This window comes from Neopelma chrysocephalum, unplaced genomic scaffold, assembly GCF_003984885.1.
Source record: "Neopelma chrysocephalum unplaced genomic scaffold, ASM398488v2 Primary Assembly neopelma1_89, whole genome shotgun sequence".
Classification (NCBI taxonomy): Eukaryota; Metazoa; Chordata; class Aves; order Passeriformes; family Pipridae; genus Neopelma; species Neopelma chrysocephalum.
In genome coordinates this window covers 1,960,445-1,980,738 of record NW_020897751.1, presented here as the reverse complement: position 1 = coordinate 1,980,738, position 20,294 = coordinate 1,960,445, and the positions used below count along the sequence as shown (strand labels likewise).

The window sequence follows — 20,294 nt, the reverse complement described above, 5'->3', positions numbered from 1 at the left end:
TGAGAAATATGGACATGAGCTTTGTAGTAGAGCACAAACTGTGGTTGGTTCTTGGAAGATCTGTCAGCCATAAGCAGGAATCCTACTGCCTTCCAGGAGAGCCCAGACCTTGAAGGCTCATTAATTTCTTGCCCATTTTCAAAGCTTAGTTCACGTTCCAGCTTCTTTGAATGAATCTTACCAAAACTGGGATAAGATTCCTGGGGTTTTGGGGTTTTTGCCCACTTTCCCCTGGCTGGGAGCCTTTCTTTTTTTCTTAAAAATCTCCTGTGTGCACTACTGAAATGGTTACTGTGCAGGGAATACTGTGGGAAGGGCAGAGATTTGGGAGCGTTCCTCTGGAATGCAAAACATTTATAGCAAAAGGGGATATTATCCAGGCTGCAAGACTTTAATCCTGTAATAGAGACTTTGATATCAGTGCAAGTGAAAGGATAATCTGATCCCAGGATTTCTGGGCTAGTGTGGAGTCTGTAGATCCCTATATCCACCCTGCTCTCAGCTGTGCTGATACCAAAGGCTGCCCCCTGACCTGGGGGTAAAGTTCTTTTGGCGTGATTTATATATGATATATTTGAAAAAATATAGGGATATTTTGGAAATCCAGGGTCTTGGAAACCTAGGAAATCCTGTCCTTGGTTTGGTTTCTTCTGCAGTGTTGCCTCTGCAGCTCTGTCTGCTGGGACACTGGTCAGTCAGATGGACAACCAAAGTTCATTGTGCGAGAGGTTTCTATTGGAAAGCAGAGTTGTTCTATTACAAATCTCTAAAATTAATACAGTGTTTGGAGAACCAGACCCATTGACCTTGTGAGGTATCACTGCTACACCAAGGAAGGTTACAGAGTTCCTAATCTGAACCTTACTTTTCATTTCTATTAGATATAATTTCCCTATGGACATACTGCCTGAGTTATAATGAGATGCCTTGGAGAAGGGAGGAGAAGTTTGTAGAAGGGAAAAAAGGTAATCCTATTTTTTCTCCTTATTTTTTTTAATCTTCTGTCCTGCCTTTCTCACACATTTGTCCTAAATCTGCTTTATGTCAGGTAAAACAGCACATCTTCCAAAAGCAGTCTCCTGTCATTGGTTGTCTGGAAATTCCATGTCTCTTGTAATGGACAATTACATATTTGATTTCCAATAAATGGGAATTGCTATATGTTTTTTGTTCTGTGGCAAGAAGTGGAGAGCAGGATTTTAATACCTAAAATACCCATTTGGCCTGTAAAATTCTTGCTGTTTTAGTAGCAGAGGAGGAATTTTTTAAGGTAGCAAGTGAGAGAAGTGCTGCCTTACAGTCTCTGAAAAGAAAGGCTTTTCTTTAGCAGGAAGGTAGAACCCTCTAAATAAAATCCTTGTCTGTAACAGGCAATTCCAGGGAATGCTGGAACAAGCAACAGATCCTGCCAATCAGAGGGACTGTCCCACTAAGTCTGTGAGTGTCTGCCATGTGGAAAATTAATCTTCTGTGAGCAGTCACCCCATGGAATAGAAAGTTTTATCTTAATTGAGATTGAGTTAAAGATCATGGGGATGTTGTGACCTGTCTGTTCAGTTCCTGGCTTTCACCTCTGCCAGGTAACCTGAGGGACTTGTCTGTAAATCACAGTGTGTTTTGAGGAAGTGAACATTTTTCCAAACTGCTAATGTGGATGAAAAACATCATGAATCTTGGTTCAGGCTAAACCAGTATTGTTCTCAGAAGTTATTTTGTGAAAAAGAGTGATAATTACTCAATCACATTGCTCAACCACCCTGGACATTTGCTAAGCCTGTTATTCCTTTCTGTAGGTTCTTGTAAGAATACTTTTCACCGTATTGAGCTGAAGATTTATGTTTTCATAAAATCATAGAATAGCCTGAGTTGGAAGGACCTACAGGGATCATCGAGTCCAATCCCTGCCCAGGACAGCCCAGCAATCCCACCCTGTCCCTCAGAGTGTTGTCCAAACCCTCCTGGAGCTCTGGCAGCCTTGGGGCTGTGCCCACTGCCCTGGGGAGCCTGGGCAGTGCCCAACCACCCTCTGGGGGAAGAACCTTTCCCTGAGATCCAACTTGACCCTGCCCTGGCACAGCTCCAGCCATTCCCTGGGTGCTGTCCCTGCTCACAGGGAGCAGAGATGGGTGCCTGAGGCCCCCCCACCCCCATTTTGAGGGATGTTTCAGACAGGATCTTTTAATACATAGACAACTTTTATGAAGGTACTAACAAACCCCACCACTGGATTGTCAGAGATTTTCACAGCAGATCTGTTGAATGGGCTTCAGAGGTTGTAGCAGAAAGTAGGAATAGTCCCTGGCTAGGCTGCACCTTATAAATAAACATATTGGCATCGTTTGCTCCAGTCTGGTTTCTTAGAGGAGGTCTTGGCAGTTGTAATTAATTCTGAAACCAACCCATCCCTGAATTCCACATTACACGGCTGAGAGTTTTCTCTGCTTTTTGTTGGAAGAATCCAATTTAGTTGTGATTGACCTTTGTTCCTTCCTTATAGCAAAAGTTATTTGAGGAGCAAGTTTTATCTGAAACTAATGTATTTAACGTGTTTAAGGAGAAATTTATAAGGAAGCTTTGAAAAGGCTGCATCGAAATTATGGATCTGAAACCATCTGAGGAATTTGGTGCATTCTGGTGTAGGTATTTTAAGGCTGTGACAGCATTTGATTCAATCTGTTTTCCTTAGCTGGCAAAACTGAACACCCATTTTTAGCACTGAGTCCCACTTGGATTGCTTTTAGGTTGTTTATTATTCCTTGTTTTTCATCTCACCTCTTTTCACGTTTAAGAATGAGATGCTGGTGCCGTGCTGGCAGTATTGCCAAAGGTTACTCTATTATTATTTTTTAAAATAACCTTGTGTCACAAGTTTATATAGGGCTTTTTCATATAAATAAGAAATATTTGCTTCCCTGAAGGGATCAAATTATTTACATATTTTCAATGTGTGTATGTGGCATTAAGTAGGCATGTGACACACCTTCCTAGAATGGAAGTGAAATGCCATTTAGAGGTGTGATGCTGCATCTGGAAAGTTGCTGGAGCTTTAAAAACTTCATTTCATTCATCTGACTGCTTCCAACTTGGCCAGGAATCCAGAACTGAGAGGTGAGGTCATTTTCCTCTCCATCCCTTCCCTTTCTGTCAGCCCCGGAAAGGTTTTTTTTGTTACCGTAACTAAATTTTGGATTTAGATGAGGGTCTTGTTCCAGCCTGTAACACATCTTAGATAGTGAAGTTAAAGCTATATTTATACTTGTTGTATGGAAACATGTTTGTGTTCTTTATGTTGCCAAAGAGATATGTTAAAAAAAGAGGTCCTGGTGATGTCCAGACTGTGCCTTATCCAGTATTTGTCTCCCTGCAGAAGAGGGGGGCATTGTGCAGTTGTGCCAAAGACAGGCACAGCTTCTCACTAACATAGGGAAGGGTCAGTCTCTTTGGTTATTTTCCCATATGGAATTAGTGTTTCATAGTGACAGTGACAATAGAAATGCTCGTAGAGTACCTTTAATGTAGAAATTTAAAAAAATACTCCCCTCAGGAAAACCAAAGCAAACCAACTTCCTCCTGCAAAAACAGGTGCCCGTGTTTTAATCCTAAAAGCACTGTACTAAAAGAAGCTGGTTTGAAATGTGAAACCAAATAATGTTTACTGCTTTGTTGAAAAGCTCCTGTTTTACTATTGTACAAAAATGCCAACCTCCACACTGAGCATTCTGAAGTGCTCATCATTCATTATTTTGGCAGGCTGAAGATGGTTTGCCATTGCTATTCCAATTGCTCTTTTGTAAGAATGCAACTCTTGGCTTCCAAACATATTTGGTGATTCTCTCAGAGCCAGGTTCCCCACCTCTTTTAAGCTCCTTCCAGAGGTGCCTTTCTCAAGTGTCAAGGGGCAGAATTGTGCGAAAGCAGCACGGCGTCGTCATTTCCTTGGGACATTTGCCAGCAAATATGAGATGATCTCCAGTTTCTTTTCAGGAATGCGAAATGAAGTTTCTTCCCTTATGCCTTCCTTCTGGATTGCATGTGCAGTCACAGAATCACAGAATTATTAAGGTTGGAAAAGGCCTCCAAGATCATCAAGTCCAGCCTTCAACCGAATCCCACCACGCCCACTAAACCATACAGTGAGGTGCCACATATTCTCGTTTTTGGAACTCTTCCAGGGATGGTGACTCCACCACTTCCCTGTTGTTACAGCAAAGGGAATCTCAGGAGGTTTAACAAGGCCAAGTGCTGGTGCTGCCCCTGGGTCAGGAGAACCCCTGGGATCAATCCAGGCTGGGGATGAGCAGATGGAGCAGCCCTGGGAGAAGGCCCTGGGGGTGCTGGTGGGGCAGAGGCTGGACCTGCCCCGGCCCAGAAACCCCCCGTGCCCTGGGCTGATCCCCCAGCGTGGGCAGCAGGGCAGGGGGGGATTCTGCCCCTCTGCCCCTCAGGGGAGACCCCCCTGCAGAGCTGCTCCAGCCCTGGGAACAGCACAGCAAGGACATGGAGCTGCTGGAGCCAGTCCAGAGGAGGAACCAAGAGGATCAGAGGGCTGGAGCAGCTCTGCTGGGAGGAAAGGCTGGGAGAGTTGGGATTGTTCAGCCTGGAGAGGAGAAGTTTTGGGGTAACTGAATTGTGGCCTTCCAGGACCTGAAGGGAGTCTGCAAAAACAGGGAGAGGGACTATTTCCAAGGGCCTGGAGTGTCAGGGCAAGGGGGAATGGCTTCCCACTGCCAGAGAGCAGGGATAGATGGGATAGTGGGAAGGAATTGTTCCCTGTGAGGGTGGGGAGTCCTTGGCCCAGGTTGCCCAGAGAAGCTGTGGCTGCCCCTGGATCCCTGGAAGTGTCCAAGGCCAGGTTGGACGGGGCTTGGAGCAACCTGGTCTATGGAAGGTGTCCCTGCCCGTGGCATGAGATGAGCTTTGAGGTCCCTTCCAACCCAAACCATTCTGTGACATGTTATTTCTGCAGCAATGGTTGTGGAGTGTGGCTTAGAGTTAGACCTGCCTCAGTACTTATAAAGGCTGTCAAAAATGTGATTTTGTTTCTGGTTTTTAAGTGTACTCAGAGCTCCAAGTTCTTGCTGCCCATATTTCCTCGATGTTTGATTGCAGGTGCAATTCCAACCTTTACTTCATCTGCTCCCTGGTGGTCTCACCAAGGTGACAAATGGCAAGGAGATAAGTGTCAGGAGGCTCTAGAAATCATTTGTTTCTAAGCTTTTTTTTGTCTTGAGCGTAGAGCATGTTTAGTGTTCGGATCCAAGATTCTTCTTTTTTTTCCTCTGGGGAGAAGATAACTGTTGAGTTTACCATATATAATTCACAGCCACTGCTGCTAAAGGTCTGCCTGGCAAATAACAGTGTGCAGTTAAAGGATGGCTCCTTACCTTCGGGCTTGGGTGATGGTCAGGAGAGGTACTGGCTGTTCCTATGGGCTGCAGGGGCAGCAGATGCTCCTGGCCTTTCCTCACAGAAGCTGGTGAGATCATGGGCACGTGGCTGGGTTTCTCTCCTGACTGAAACCCTGCCAAGAGCACATCCCTCATCCCGACAGCAGCAATCCATTGCCCAGCCAGCCTGGGACACACAGGTCAAGAGACCCTTCAGATTAGAAAAGGTGGTGAAGTGCAAGGGCTCACCCTGTGGAAAAACAACTGAGCAAAAAAATGTGTGAATGTTGACTAGTTACTGAGCTGGAACTGCATGAAGAGGTGAGAGATTCCTGAGAGCCCTGAACAAGGTGTGTTGGGAAAAGAGAAGCTTTGGGGTGACCTAATTGTGGCCTTCCAGTACCTGAAGGAGCCTACAGGAAAGATGGAGAGAGGCTATTTCCAAGGGCCTGGAATGACAGGACAAGGAGCAATGGCTTCCCACTGCCAGAGGGCAGGGTTAGGTGGGATATTGGGAAGGAATTTTTTTTGTTGCCTGTGAGGGTGGTGAGGTGCTGGCCCAGGTTGCCCAGAGAAGCTGTGGCTGCCCCTGGATCCCTGGAAGTGTCCAAGACCAGGCTGGATGGGGCTTGGAGCAATGTGGGATAGTGGAAGGTGTCCCTGCCTATGGCAGGGGGTGGAACAGGATGGGCTTTAAGGTCCCTTCCAGCCCAAACCATTCTATGATTCTGTGGCATGGATGTCATCACTTCAGGCTCATATTCTGCCTTCATTTCATGTAGAAATACAGAACATGTCAATTTTGGTCAAAGTTTGAATACATTTCTGCACAGGGAAGACAAATGAATAATTTCCCTAAATGTTTTATCTTTCCTGTGGCTAGAACCTTTATGCAGAGATGCTATTTTTGAAACTAATAGCAAGTACTAAGCTTAGGAGATTTTAAAAACAGTCATGTTTCTATAAATCAACCTTTTCTACATTCACTTTTTTTTTTTATCCCAGTATGTCCAGGAGAGGATAAGATGTGAGAATTATTTTGGAGTGGAATGGGAAATAGTGTCTGTCTAGTGACTTCCTGAAGATGAATAGTCTCTAAATAAGTAATAAAGCTGAAATAGCTGTAACTTGCTCTTAGGAGTTTGTTTATTGATAGTTTCTGCCACTTGAGCTTAGATTTTGCTGTCCTCAGGTTGAAATGGGCATTGTCAATGCTTTTTCTTTTTTTGAGATTTCTTTTGGTGGGGGGTGGGGGGTTGGTTGGTGTTTTTTGATTGGTTCTTTAGAAGCTGCATGAGCATTATCCTGACAGGGTAGTTATTTCTTATTACAATATACTCCAAGGCAAGAGTTGAAATTACAGTCTAAGGGAGGTTATTATCATTTACTGCATCATCTAGAACTTTGCTAAGGAAAATATTTGTTTATAAAGAATGCCATTTGGGTTTCTGTAGTGCTGAACCAATGACAAATAATAATTGAGCTTTTGTGTGCAAAAATATTTTTCATGCCTTCAGTTTTATAATAATTGGGCTTTTGTGTGCAAAAATATTTTTCACGCCTTCAGTTTTTTTTATGAAGCTTATCCCAATTTGTCTCCTTCTCCAGATACTAATAATAATCAGTGTTAAAGTTTTCCAAGACACTGAATACAGCCATGGCTTCCAGTTTTGATCAGCTACCCAACGGTGCCCTCTTCTTTAGTTAGTTGAGCAAAAACGTGTCTGGGATGTATCTGTGTAAACTTTAGAGAAGCTGTGGCTGCCCCTGGAAGTGTCCAAGGCCAGGTTGGATGGGTCTTGGAGAAACCTGGGCTAGTGGGAGGTGTCCCTGCCCATGGCAGGGGGTGGAATGGGATGGGCTTTGAGGTCCCTTCCAACCCAAAGCATTCTGCTTCCATGATTCAGGGCTGATGGCTTCTCCTTTGTGCATTTTGGGAGTTGTGCTGCTGCAGCCATTCCCTGAGCATGGGGCTCCTCTTTGCTCTCAGATGGCTTGTGGTGCTGTAGCTGGTGTGGATTGGCAAGGAGGATCTGCATTTGGACACGTCCCAGGTTAATCAGCAGCCTGTGGGGTGTCTGGATGCTGGGGTTTATTTAGGAACCTAACGAGATCAGAGCTTTTTCCCTCCTTGATTCTCTCCCACACTCAGCCCTGTGAGCCACCCTCAGCCCAGCACCATGCTTATTATCACCTGACTTTCCTGCCCACCAGGCAGGTCACTGCTGGCTGGAAAGGCCGGACAGAAAATCCTCTGTGTTCCTGCAGTTGCTCCATTACCGGCCAAGGTCTCTGGGCATCCCCTGACGTTTGTCTGCACAGATCTCCCCCTATTTCTAGGCTCTTCCTGCATTGCCAGCATCTTTTCCCACTTCTTCTCAGGCCCCAAACCCCTGGTTCCCCTCCCTCACCAGGCTACGTGCAAACCACACACGACCAGCTTCCTATTTTGTGTTTCCATCTCACCTCTCTTTATGAACGTGGCAACTGTGTTTACTCCTGCTGTTATGAGCATGTGATGCCCTTAGTGATGCAGACAGCAGGGAAAGGCTTCTGTGGAGAGTTGAAGAGTTCAGTTTGACACGTTCATGCACAATTCTGTGCTGACTGCCCTGTTTAACCCTGTTAAGGCCCCCAGGCTGCTGTGCCTACAAATGTTGTGACAGCTGCAGGTTATTGTCCTGTGCTCACTGTTGCACAGCCCCGGATGGAGCCCGTGCCACAAGTGCATAGTTGATGAGCTGGAGTGAGATGCTTCTCACACCAATGGTTTTGCAGCCTGGGTGCAGTCCTGTAACAAATTGTACCTTCCAGAGTAATATGATTTCTTTGCATTAGCGGGTCAATTCCAGGCCTATTCCAGCTGGCTTAATGGACCATGGGAACACTTCTCCAAGTGCTTGGCTGACAGAAGGGGAAGATGGATGGTTGTGGCAGAAACCACCAACAGAGACTTGGTGCAAGAGAAGCTCAGTCTGTCCCTGGGTTTTCTTTCCCTGCCCTTCTCAGCCTGTGCAGGAAGCTCTTCTTCAGGGCTGGAGCACTGGAGTGTGCTCGGGGCTGAGCATTAAAATCCGGGTGGCTTTTGGTATTTGTCATTAAATCTGAGGGTTTGGGGTCCACTGCCTTCCCTTATCTACTCCAGGTTTGTGGATCTGCTGTTGGTTGGGGGTGTTGATGGTTCAGTGCACGACAGCAGGACATGGGAATGTGCCTCTTTCTTCACCAGAAGGGTGGTCAGGCCTTGTCAGGGGCTGCCCAGGGAGGTTTGGAGTCCCCATCCCTGGAGGTGTCCCAGGAAGGCCTGGCCGTGGCACTCAGTGCTCTGGGCTGGGGGACAGGGTGGGCATCAGGCACAGGGGGGATTCCATGGGCTGGGAGGGCTTTTCCAACCTGATTCTGTGATTAAACAGTTATGGGACACTCTTTGGTACTCAGGTACCGTTGAGTGCCTATTGGTGATGGGACACAGGTGTCTGAACTTCATGGTGTGCCCCACAGTCCTGGTCCCTTGATGATGGAGCCAGGAGAGCCTTTCTGAGCACCCTCCTGTAGCTCCCTACGTGCTCTCGACTTCCCTTCCAAAGGGAACAAGGTTGGGAAGAGAGTTCAATACAGTTGTGTGCAGGGTGTTCACCAGGGAGCTAGGAAGTGCCCTTGTCCCTCCCCTCCCCAACTTTTACTACTTGGTAAAAGTTATATTTGGGAAGGATGAGAGCCTATGAAGCTGAAACAAAGGTCATGTTCGATGTGGTACTTGCTGAGGGAAATATGTAAATCTGAGACTGCCAAACAAAACTCTTTATGGTGAGAATTCAGCAGTGGTAGAGGATCAGTCTGTCTATCCTTTGTGGAGGTTGCTGTATTTTATCAAAAGTTAAATATGGTTTCTCGGCTCTTATTCCAGCTATCCAGAAATTATTTTACTGAGGGACGTGACCACTTTTGCTTGTGATCTCACAGCGAGCACAGACACGGCAAGGAATGATATAGTGACTATGGTGATGACACATAATAAGACTATTTGGTGTGAGTTTTGCTGAAGAGTATAATTTTAGGCACATTTCAGAGCAATCAGAATAGTTGCAACCTAAAGGTTGTGTGGAAAATACCAGAATTAACAGCCAAACAGTCAAATTCAGAAAGCTCTTTGGCACCACTAAATTCTGATCATTCAGAATGGAGATCATCACCTGCTGAAATGTTCAGTTAAAAGACACTTCCTGCCTTTACAGACACCATTGTTACAATGCACACACGTGCAAAAATGCAGCTTTTTAGCCCACAGGACATGTGAAGATTTCAGGCTCTTTCTAGATGCAGATGGCAGATTACCAACCAATCCTCCTGTGGGAAAAGGTGTCAGATTCCTGTGTGTCCCTGAGAAGTGTTATCCAGGCCAGTGCAAAGGTGGAAGCAATTTACTGCTGGCTTTTGAACCACGTGGTAAAGAGAACTGGCTCCATCCCTCTTAACATTCCCCCAGTGGTGCAGAATCAGCAGTGGGAGGTGTAAGGGGAGAGATTGCCCAGAGAAGCTGTGGCTGCCCCATCCCTGGAATTGTCCAAGGCCAGGTTGAACAGGAACAGTGGAAGGTGTCCCTGCCCATGACAGAGGGTGGAATGAGATGAGCTTTAAGGTCCCTTCCAACCCAAACCATTCCGTGATTCCAGGTGTTTGGCACACCTGGGAACAGCCTGGGACTGGGACCAGAGCAATCTTTGCTGCAGCAGAGATGTGTCATTGGTCCCTCCTTGTTTCTGACAAACTTGGGTTGTTCACTTCAGCAGACAAATGCCAGCTCCAGGGGTTTTTTTTAGCAATGCTGAAGGTGATGTGGAAATTTCAAGTTGCTTTGCAGTGTCTTTTGAAGATAAAAAAGTAACCCCACAGCAAACCCTAAGATACAGATTAATTGTCATGACCTGAAAAAGGAACACAAAGATTACTTATCCAAGTAAGTCCTCGATTCAGAACTTCCTTTGGTCCCCTCCTGAGGTCACAAAGGAAGGTGCAGTGCCACAGCAAGGATGGGAACGAAACCTCTACTCTCCCTTTTCCAATCCTAAGGTAAATGGTTGTGCTGCTGCAGGTGGCAGAGGGAGCACCTAGGATATAACACCCATGTCCAGTGGCTCTTTCTTATAGCCAGAAACACAAAAAAATAGTGTGACAGAATTGCATTGAGCTGCAGGTCCCCTGCCTGCTGCTCACTGCGAGGTTTTTCCTCCAGAGTTCCTTAATAAAGAAATAAAAGCTCCCTGCAGTCAGCAGTCTCTCTGCAGGGGAGGGGTGAGCTTTCAGCTGCCAGAACAACAAGCAGATTTTTTGCATGTGACCAAGGCCCCTAGCAGAAAACTTGGAGGCCTGAAAGGCGAGGAAAGGGTTGTGAAGATATGTTTGAATAAACTCAGTCACTAAAATCACCATATATTTAACATAATTGTTCCTGAAGGCTGTGAAAACCCTGAATTATTTCACATCAAGTTTGCTCATTATGCAGGTTATCGGTAGTGCCACGTTTAACTTGCTGGAAATTAAGTGCTGTGAGAAGAGATGCAATTTTCACAACCACATAATCTTGTTTTGTAGCACAGACATATAAATACACCTATAAAACTGATACAATGCTCTCAGATATTCCTTGATCCAGTGGAAACATCTGCTGTGAACTCACTAGTGGCTTTTAATGGAAAGGTCCCACAAGTACATGCTTTTAGAGCTAATGACTGATATTTGCAATATCTTAATTAAAAATACATAAGAAAATAGAAAGTGGAACCTTGTTTTGCAGTCCTTGCTGATCTGAAAGCTTTTCTAAAGCTGATTGTGGCACTTGTGAGTGTGAGCAAAGAGAACAAACATAAAGTTGTAAAGACACCCAACAAGAGCAGCTCTCCAGATTGGAATCATTGATGGAGGGACTGTGAAAAGCCTGAACTGGTTGGAAACACATTCCTACATGGCTATTAGGGTAATAGTTGGATACATTTAATATTTTTGCTGGCTGTAAAACATTTGCTGTCCAAGGAGGCTTGTCCCTTGCAAAGACCCCACCTGACCTCTGTCCACCTCAAGTCCAGTGTCTCAGGGGGGATTCTGCCCCTCTGCCCCTCAGCTGAGACCCCCCTGCAGAGCTGCTCCAGCCCTGGGAACAGCACAGCAAGGACATGGAGCTGCTGGAGCCAGTCCAGAGGAGACTCCAAGAGGATCAGAGGGCTGGAGCAGCTCTGCTGGGAGGAAAGGCTGGGAGAGCTGGGATTGTTCAGCCTGGAGAGGAGAAGCTTTGGGATGACTCAATTGTGGCCTTGCAGGACCTGAAGGGGATGACAAGAAAGATGGAGAGAGACTATTTCCAAGGGCCTGGAGTGTCAGGACAAGAGGAAATGGCTTCCCACTGCCAGAGGGCAGGGTTAGATTGGATATTGGGAAGGAATTGTTCCCTGGGAGGGTGGGGAGGCCCTGGCCCAGGTTGCCCAGAGAAGCTGTGGCTGCCCCTGGATCCCTGGAAGTGTCCAAGGCCAGGTTGGATGGGTCTTGGAGCAACTTGGGCTAGTGGAAGGTGTCCCTGCCCATGGCAGGGGGCTGGGAATGGATAGTCTTTAAGGTCCCTTCCAACCCAGGCCATTCTATGACTGTGATTCTATCACTTTTATAGCTGGAACTGCCACAGTTGTGTGGCAGGTAATTAAATATCAACGGGAAGGTTGCTTGAGGTTCACATGTGCCATAACTCCACACTATCTTGCCTATGCAGACGTTTGCCCTGCGAGATACCGACAATTTTACAGTGTTCCTTTCAACCTCTGTGAGTGAGTTATGGGTTCATTTCTTCAGGGGAGAATGAACAACATTAATAGGACTTTGGAGAGCAGTTTGAGTTTCAGAATGATGTATCCTTATCTCTTGAAGTTCTTCTGTACTGATCTTTGAAGCAGATATGAAACCATTGAAATGGTGTTTTATAACCTACCCTTGGGAAAACAAATGTTTGTAAACATCGCTCTCTTTTAAGGCCACAAGAAGTAGCTACTACATATATTATATACTATAGCCACTGCACTTACTTATAGATCCTCATGTCTTCCCCTTTTATCTTCTTATTTTCACCCCAGCTCTTACACATTATTTTGCTTCAGATTTGTAATGACTCCCACATGCATTGGGGAGATTGGATGTAGAAAAAGTGTGTCCAAAAGGAAACCTAAGGATCTGGGGAGTAGGTAGGTGCTGATATTACTTGTTTCCACTCATAGGCTACTGATGAGAATTAAATTGAGGTCATCCCTGGGCACAGAGGTTTATTTGATATTGTTGGTGTTGAGAGTATGTACAATTAGTGTCTGACCTCGGGGTGCTGCAGCCAAGCAGATCGTATTATCTTTGCAGGGTCAGCAGGGAAAGCTGCTCCCCTGTCCAGCACCTGAGGGAGGGAAAAACAGTTTTAAAGGATGCTTCCAACTGTGCCACCAGGGTGTGGGAGACGGCTGGGGTCTGACATTCATAAAATTACTGTGGTGTACCTTGAACTTGTTTGTTTTCTCCTTCAGCTCCCAGTTGATGAAATCTTTCCGCCCAGTAGCTGTAAATTTAGCCATAAGTGGTTATCTGTCTCATTCCCAGCCTCAGTGGGCTCATTCCTGCTTTATAGCCCTTTGTTATTGTGGGAAATGAAAGAAAAGGGGAGCTTGAGCAGCACCTTCTTTGCAGTGGTGTTGATTCCAGGACTATGGACAGCCAGGAGCTGTATCCCATGTCAGACTTGTGCTGCTCTTACAGTGCAGGAGCCCTTTCCCCACCTGAGCACCCCTGCTGCACCTCTGTCACTACAATGGTTTTGAGCATATGTGGCCACTACAATGATTTAATTTCTCTTTCTATCTTTTCCTGCTCCCTCCTGGGGTTCTGTCTGCCTTTCTCTGTGTCTCAGCACGTGCTGGTTCACGGCCATCCTGGGATTGACTCATTGACTCAAATAATTTCCTCACATAAAACACGTTTAATGCACCAGTATCACCATCAAAATAAACAGTGAGATTGGTTCCAAGCCCAATCCTTACGCTTACAAACTCTTCCACGTTGTTTTTTTTTAGTCCTGGGTGCCTTTGTTGGTGAGTTACTCTCATGGATTGTGAAAGATGAGGAGCACCACTGCACAAAGGTGCCTCACAGGTCTCTGGGTTTCATCCTATATTTCCCAACTGGAGGTCGTTGCCCCAGAGGAATTATTTTTTTAATTTAAAATATGCTCTTTTTTTCTTCATGCGGGAATTATTTAGGTGCAAATCACATTATTACTGTTATTAACAGTGCAGCATTAACCCTAGAGGATAGATGAAGGTTCTTCCCACACAAACTATGTTAAATCCAGGGAGAAATGATTTGGAATTTCATAGGGTATGCACCCAAAGGTTATGTTCTACAAATCCTGTTACTTAATAATCACTTGGTGTGCTTGCCTCCCACATATTGCTTGGAAAATGTACTCATAAATTCAGTCTGAAGGAAATAGGGTGTTTTGAGCTATTGAGTCTGTATTTTGGGTAGTAGGAGGCTGTTGGGTGTCATCAGGCTCACACTGCCGTAGAATAGTTTGGGATTCTTCATGTTTGGGTTTTTTTTCCCCAAGAAGTCACATTATTTATCACTCAGAATGTTAGACCTTTGTAAAGAACACATCTTGCCAGCTGGTATAATTTGCATGGCAGTTTTTCCCATTTCAATGTTCACGCTGTTTTTGCAGGAATGTAATTTAAGTTGTAATTTGACACGGGCTTGTTTTTATCTCCCTGCTAAGATTTTGGTTTGGGGAGGTTTGCTCTCCATCTCCACTTGATGAACTAATACAATATTCAGAGTCTGTGTGGACCCTGTATTTCAATTTGGCTCATCATTTGGAGAAGTGTGGAAAATGTTCAGTGCTGTATAATCAAATAATTTAAATTCTGCTGGGCCTTTTGCCAAGGCGAGAAGGTGAGTGTTGGGAGTGCAGAGTTTAAAAAACAAACCCTGAGTTACAAGCAGTTTTTGGTAGCTTCCAGAAGAGTTTTAGGACAATACTGAGGTAATGCAGGAGGCTTGTCTTGAAGAGGGAACCCAAAAAATTCAAAGACCCAAGATAAACTCTGTTCCTTGGAGGAACAGAGTTGCTTTTGTTGTACCTTGGTTGTCACTGCTTGAAAGGGACACAGAAGTAGGGCTGGGTCAGCAGGGCTGGGCAAACTCTGAGGAGGGAGAAGGGGCAGGGGGTCCCTGTGCTGAAACCACTGTCCTTCATCCATTGGGCTGTGTGTGCATTTTTAGGGTACATTGCCTCAAAAACGTACCCCAAGTGTCCATGAGTGTTGTATGGGCAGAGAGAGGTGCTCCTGTCACTTGGTGTGGTTCACTTCACCTGGGGGAGCCAAGACCATGGTTCCCCCCTAGAACCTGTTCATTTTATTCTGCCCTGGGCTGGAATGGTCCCATAGGAGGGACCCACACATGTCATGTGAGAGCTTGCACAGGTGAGTTGTTGTCCTGGTTTCTTCCTGCCGTGTGTGGTTGGCAGAGCACGGGAAACTGAAGAATCCTTGGCTTGGAGTGAGCCCTTCTCAGCACCAACTAAAGCATCAGTGTGTTATCAACACGATTCTCATCCCAAATCCGAACCCACAGCCCTGTACCAGCTGCTGGGAAGAAAAATAACTCTGTCCCAGCCAAACCCAGGACTTCTGGGAGAGCAGAAAAGGGGAACTTGTTTTCCTTCCATTAGTCTTCAAAGGGGTGGAAGAGAATCAGTGACATGAGGTGGCACCTTCATGACATTTTTTGTGTCCACCCAGGAAAATTCCCATGAGTGTGTTTGATTGTGATACCTGTGTGTGTCCATAGCAAAATACAGAATACAGGAGCAGAGAGAGGGAGCAGTTGAATGGCATTTATTTTGTCTAGCAAAGACACTTGCAAAAATCACATTTTCAGCGTCAAAGGCTCCCTATTTTTCTGTTGTGATTCCTCCACCATTTCCTATGGTCAGCTGGGATTTGTGCCCCCAGCATTTGGCCTTCTGGTAACATTGATGCTACCACTTTGTTTTGATATTTCTCCTTGGGGTTGTGAAGGTTTTACAGAATTTCATGTTTTCTACATAACATTACTGTTTTATTCAAGATTTTTTTGCTTGTTTTAGGTTTGTGTTAAAAAAAAAAAGTGACTTTAGATTTTTCGAATGTGATTTTCTTAGTGCAGCCTCTTTTGCTTAAGAAGTTCTTGATAAGAAACAGATTAAGAGAAGAGCTCTCCTGATATGAGAATGAAATGACTTGTTTGTTTTAGGCTTGTAATTATTCTCCGTGATGGTTTTAGAATTGTAACTGATTTGTAAGCTTTAATAATCATAGTGTGCCATCATACCTTGCAGCATTTTATGGATGAATCCATCTCTGTTTCCAGCTTGGTGTATCAGCACATTTAATGTGGTTGCATTTTTCATGGTTTAATTAAAACTATTAATTTCCACCATTCCAAATTGCCCATTCTGGCAGCCTGTGGATGGATGTAACGAGGATCAAATAATTGTCTTTGGGGATTGCTGGAGTTTACAGGGAAACTTGGGCACAGCTCAGGTGGTTTGTGGGAATTTGAAAGCCAATGTGTGTCTTCCTTCTATACCAGTTATAGGCATTTTGTAAAATTACTTTATATGGCATGAGGGCAATGAGAATTCTGTGTCACTGACAAATACAATGAGTATTTTTCCCTCTGAATTAGTGAGGAGAAGCAGCCTGAATGACTCCCTGTCTGTAATGCATTCATTGGGTACAGAACAAATAGGCAGTGTGAAATCCCCGCTGTATGCTTGGTTTCCAATTTCACTACATGATGACTTGAAGGGAAAAAAAGATCACATAATGTTATTTCGGTGCATTTGAGATGTGGAAGGAATTTTAAGTTCTTTCATGTCAAGACCCCTTTTGCTTAGTAAATATATATCTAAATTTTCTGTTTCAAACAGAAATAGGATTAATATATTTCATAATATAATTATATATAGGAAAATAAATATACTATACTATACTAAATATAAATATAAATATATATATAAATATATATATATATATATATATGATATGACATAGTTCACTGGCACAGGTTGCCCAGAGAACCTGTGGCCACTCCATCCCTGGAAGTGTCCAAGGCCAGGTTGGGCAGGGCTTGGAGCAACCTGGGCTAGTGGAAGGTGTCCCTGCCCATGGCAGGGGGTGGAATGAGATGACCTTTAAGGTCCCTTCCAACCCAATGCCCTCTGGGATTCCATGATTCCATGATCTTTGCTGTGGAGTGTGACTTATGCTGGAGTTTATGTGTCTTAATTAAATCTGTTCTGGTACCGTATCCAGCACTTCCATAGGATTCATCTCCCAAGTGTTTGCACATCAGATATTCCTCTGAGGCCTTCAGCAAGGTCATGGGAACATGGGAAACATGGGAAACAGGGGATTTTGGACATTTGAGTGAGGGAAGCAACCAAGTTCCCTGAGTGCCTGTCCTAGGACCAGCCCTAGGAATGGCCTGGCTTGGAAAGTGTGTCCTAAGCATTTTTGCTGGAGCACAGGGGGGAGGTTAGATATCCTGGAAGCTTTATGGGAGCAGAGGTGGGACACAAGTAGTGGCTCATCAGAGTTTGCAGGGGCCTAAGGGTGGAACAGAAATCCTAGGGAGCATTTTAGAACCATCACGAGGATGGGGGAAAATGTCCCTTGTTGAAGTGAACAGGTGTGTTGAAGTGTGGTCTCTAGAATGGAAACACCGAAATCACCCAGACTTTAAAGTAATTTTGATTTTTTTTAATTAAAATGTCTATGGCACTCAAATGTTCATGGAAATTAATGCTATTACAAACCCTCAGTAGCTTTAGAATTAATTATTCCTTGCCAGTAGCAAAGGCTTAGAGTCACTCTGTGATTTGGTAAAAGAGACACTTCAGAGAAAAATTGCCCTTCTTTTTGGCTATTCTACTTATTGCTGCTTCAGTCAAAGCCACATTTTTTACATTATACTCAAAGTCCTTAAATTATCCCCCTCAGCTGCTGAAGAGCAGTGGTAGCAGTTAATGCTGTAATAAGGTTTCAAAAAGTAAAGTCATAGACAGATGTGAAGGTTGACCACTCTGAATTCTTGATCTCATTTTAAATCTCCCGTGGAACCGACCTAGAGGTTCTGGATATTGGGAATTCCTTTGCTTGGTGCCTGTGGCTGGGCAATTCAACAGTTATGTTACCAATATCTATGTTTTTTCTGGGAAGTCTCTGTGATTCAGATAATGAGATACTTTTCTCTGCATTTAGTTTCGTTGTTGGTTTTGTTAGGTATCAGGGAAAAGATCTACACAAGTGTCATGGCACTCCATCACTTCATTTAGGTAAGGATGGGATCAGAGGATCTGTTTTTCAGAAGATAAATATGAAAAAATACTGCCTATTATATACTGGGTATAATATACTGGATATAAAATATTAGATATATTATACTGATAGTATTTAACTTTTAAGTAGTGAGAGCATTGTGTTTGCCAACAATAAAGAATTCATTGTAAGGAAATAGGTTTTCACAGCTGGATCATACAACAGTTTTCCCTGATGTGGCATAAGAAGAAATTACACTTCTCATAGATGGCAGAAAAGTCATGCTGCACACAAATAGGATCAGTTGAAGGGGGATGCATGAAGGGAATGGAATTAGGATGGAAATATGCTTTGCTGAACATCTAATTGCTGCATTAAAAAAAAATAAATAAATTAGAGCATTCATTCTGAACATGTTCTGACTCCAGATACAGACAGAGCACCCAGGAAGGGGAAACTGCAACCTGGTATTCCTCCTCTGAGCTCCCTCTGCCTCAGCTTGTCATGGAATCACAGGATGGTTTGGGTTGGAAGCACCTTAGATATCATCCTGTCCCACCCCCTGCCATGGGCAGGGACACCTTCCACTAGCCCAGGTTGCTCCAAGCCCCGTCCAACCTGCCCTTGGACACTTCCAGGGATCCAGGGGCAGCCACAGCTTCTCTGGGCAACCTGGGCCAGGGCCTCCCCACCCTCACAGGGAACAATTTTTTACTAATATCTAATCCAAACCTACTCTGACCAATCCATTCCCCCTTGTCCTGTCACTCCAGGCCCTTGGAAATAGTCTTTCTCCATCTTTCTTGCAGGCTCCCTTCAGGTCCTGAAAGGTCACAGTTAGGTCATTTCAAAGCTTCTCTTCTCCAGGCTGAACAATTCCAACTCTCTCAGCCTTTCCTCATAGGAAAGATGCTTCATTCCAAAGGCTTTACTCTTTAATTTTTAAAAAAATCAAATTTTCTTATGTAGTTTTCTCGTTAAAGTTCCTCTGGTTCATCCTTTCATCCACTGGGCCTTGCCATTTCCTTTCCTAGATGGCTTCCTGCTTATATTATTTAATTATTAAAAAAATGGAGTTTTATTTAGACAATATCATGCATTTTAACAATCAAGGCCATTACTTTTCTGGAATGAAATCCTGTAGTGGAGTCACCATCCCTCGAGGTTTTGAAGAGGTGACTGGATGTGGCACTTGGTGCTCTGGTCTAGTTGACAAGGTGGTCAAAGGTTGGACTTGATGATCTCAGAGGTCTTTTCTAACCTAAATGTTTCTATAATGAATGGGAAGAGAGAAAGGAGAGAAAATCTATGTAATGACTTTCTTGAAGACCTCCTTTGTCAGTGCCATAGACTGAGTCAGGATTCTCTGGTTAGGGATGAAGTGCAAGGACTGACCTCTGCAAATACATTTGTGTTTTGAGGATGTTGTTGGCATCAGCAAGAAGGTCAAAGGTGGACATCCAGCAACATTAATGTGGTACCCATCAAAATGAATAGAAAAGTTGTTTCTTCTCCTGATTAGCAGGGCAAAAATGTTAATATTTATTATTCTACTAACAGGGAAGATCTGAGAATGTAACACTGAGGTTGCACACTCACCAAAACCGTAACTCTTGGAAGCAAGTTGGTAACATTCATGAGATTCATAGAGGTGTTGGGAATCACTCCAGGATTAGGAATCCTCAAGAAAATTATTTATGAAGTGGTACAGTAGAGTTATGAGCTGGCTGGGTCTGGGAGCCTCCACCTGTTCTTCTGGAGTGGGGATGGGTGACCACCAGACCTTGGATACTGAGGGGTTTGTGTGGCTCTCTGCTTGCCAGGCAAACACAGCAAATGAACCAGGAGAACAAAAATGCCTTGGAACAAACCCATCTCCTTTGTACAGTGTAGAGTACAAGCAAAAAGGCAGAAAAAGCATAGAACTATCTTAAAAATATTGAAATCCGTGTGTGTAATGGATATTACAATTATCAACGGATCATTTCCTGACTTCTTTACCAGACTGGGACACTGTGTGAGCAGATCCAAGTCCTTTCTGTTTCTGGGGATTCCCTTCTGGTTCAGTGTTTCAGGCTGAGTGCTCTGCTCCTGGCCTTTTCAGGGGTAAGGAAAGCACACTGTGCCACAGGGGACCTCTGTGAGGATCAGGAACCGGGACCTGAGTTGGATTAAACAGGATCCTTGGCTGCTTGGGAGAGAGTGCATAAGCTCCACATCCTCCAGCACATCTGCCCATCCATCTTTCTGCTGTCAAGATCTCCAGGCACCCTCAGACAGTGGTTCCTCATTTCTCTCATATCCTCTGGGTAGCACTCTGCTGCCTCTCTGAGTTTAAAACTCTCTTCAGACAAGGCAAGATGCTCCTCCAGCCTTCAGCAGTGCCCTGAGTGGTTTTTATTTCACCAGGATTCTGCTGGGTTCCAAGGGCTATTGGCAAGGTACTGTTCTTGGGTCTCTTTACCCACTGAAAATGAGAGGAGGGTGAGACCAGGAGGTGAATGTCTATGGAGAGGATTTT

The 20,294-nt window shown here is 44.6% G+C and overlaps 1 protein-coding gene across 16 annotated transcripts in view; it reads left to right on the top strand.

Moving 5' to 3' along the window:
- Positions 1-20,294, top strand: part of PCDH15 (protocadherin related 15) — a 526,100-nt gene that overhangs the window by 84,871 nt on the left and 420,935 nt on the right. The window contains exon 3 of one of the 16 annotated variants that reach the window (XM_027692921.1): positions 12,503-12,610. The exons of the other annotated variants lie outside the window; for them this stretch is intronic. The gene's annotated coding sequence lies outside the window, so the exon portion shown is untranslated. The remainder of the gene's footprint in view (positions 1-12,502; positions 12,611-20,294) is intronic. 16 annotated transcript variants of the gene reach the window in all.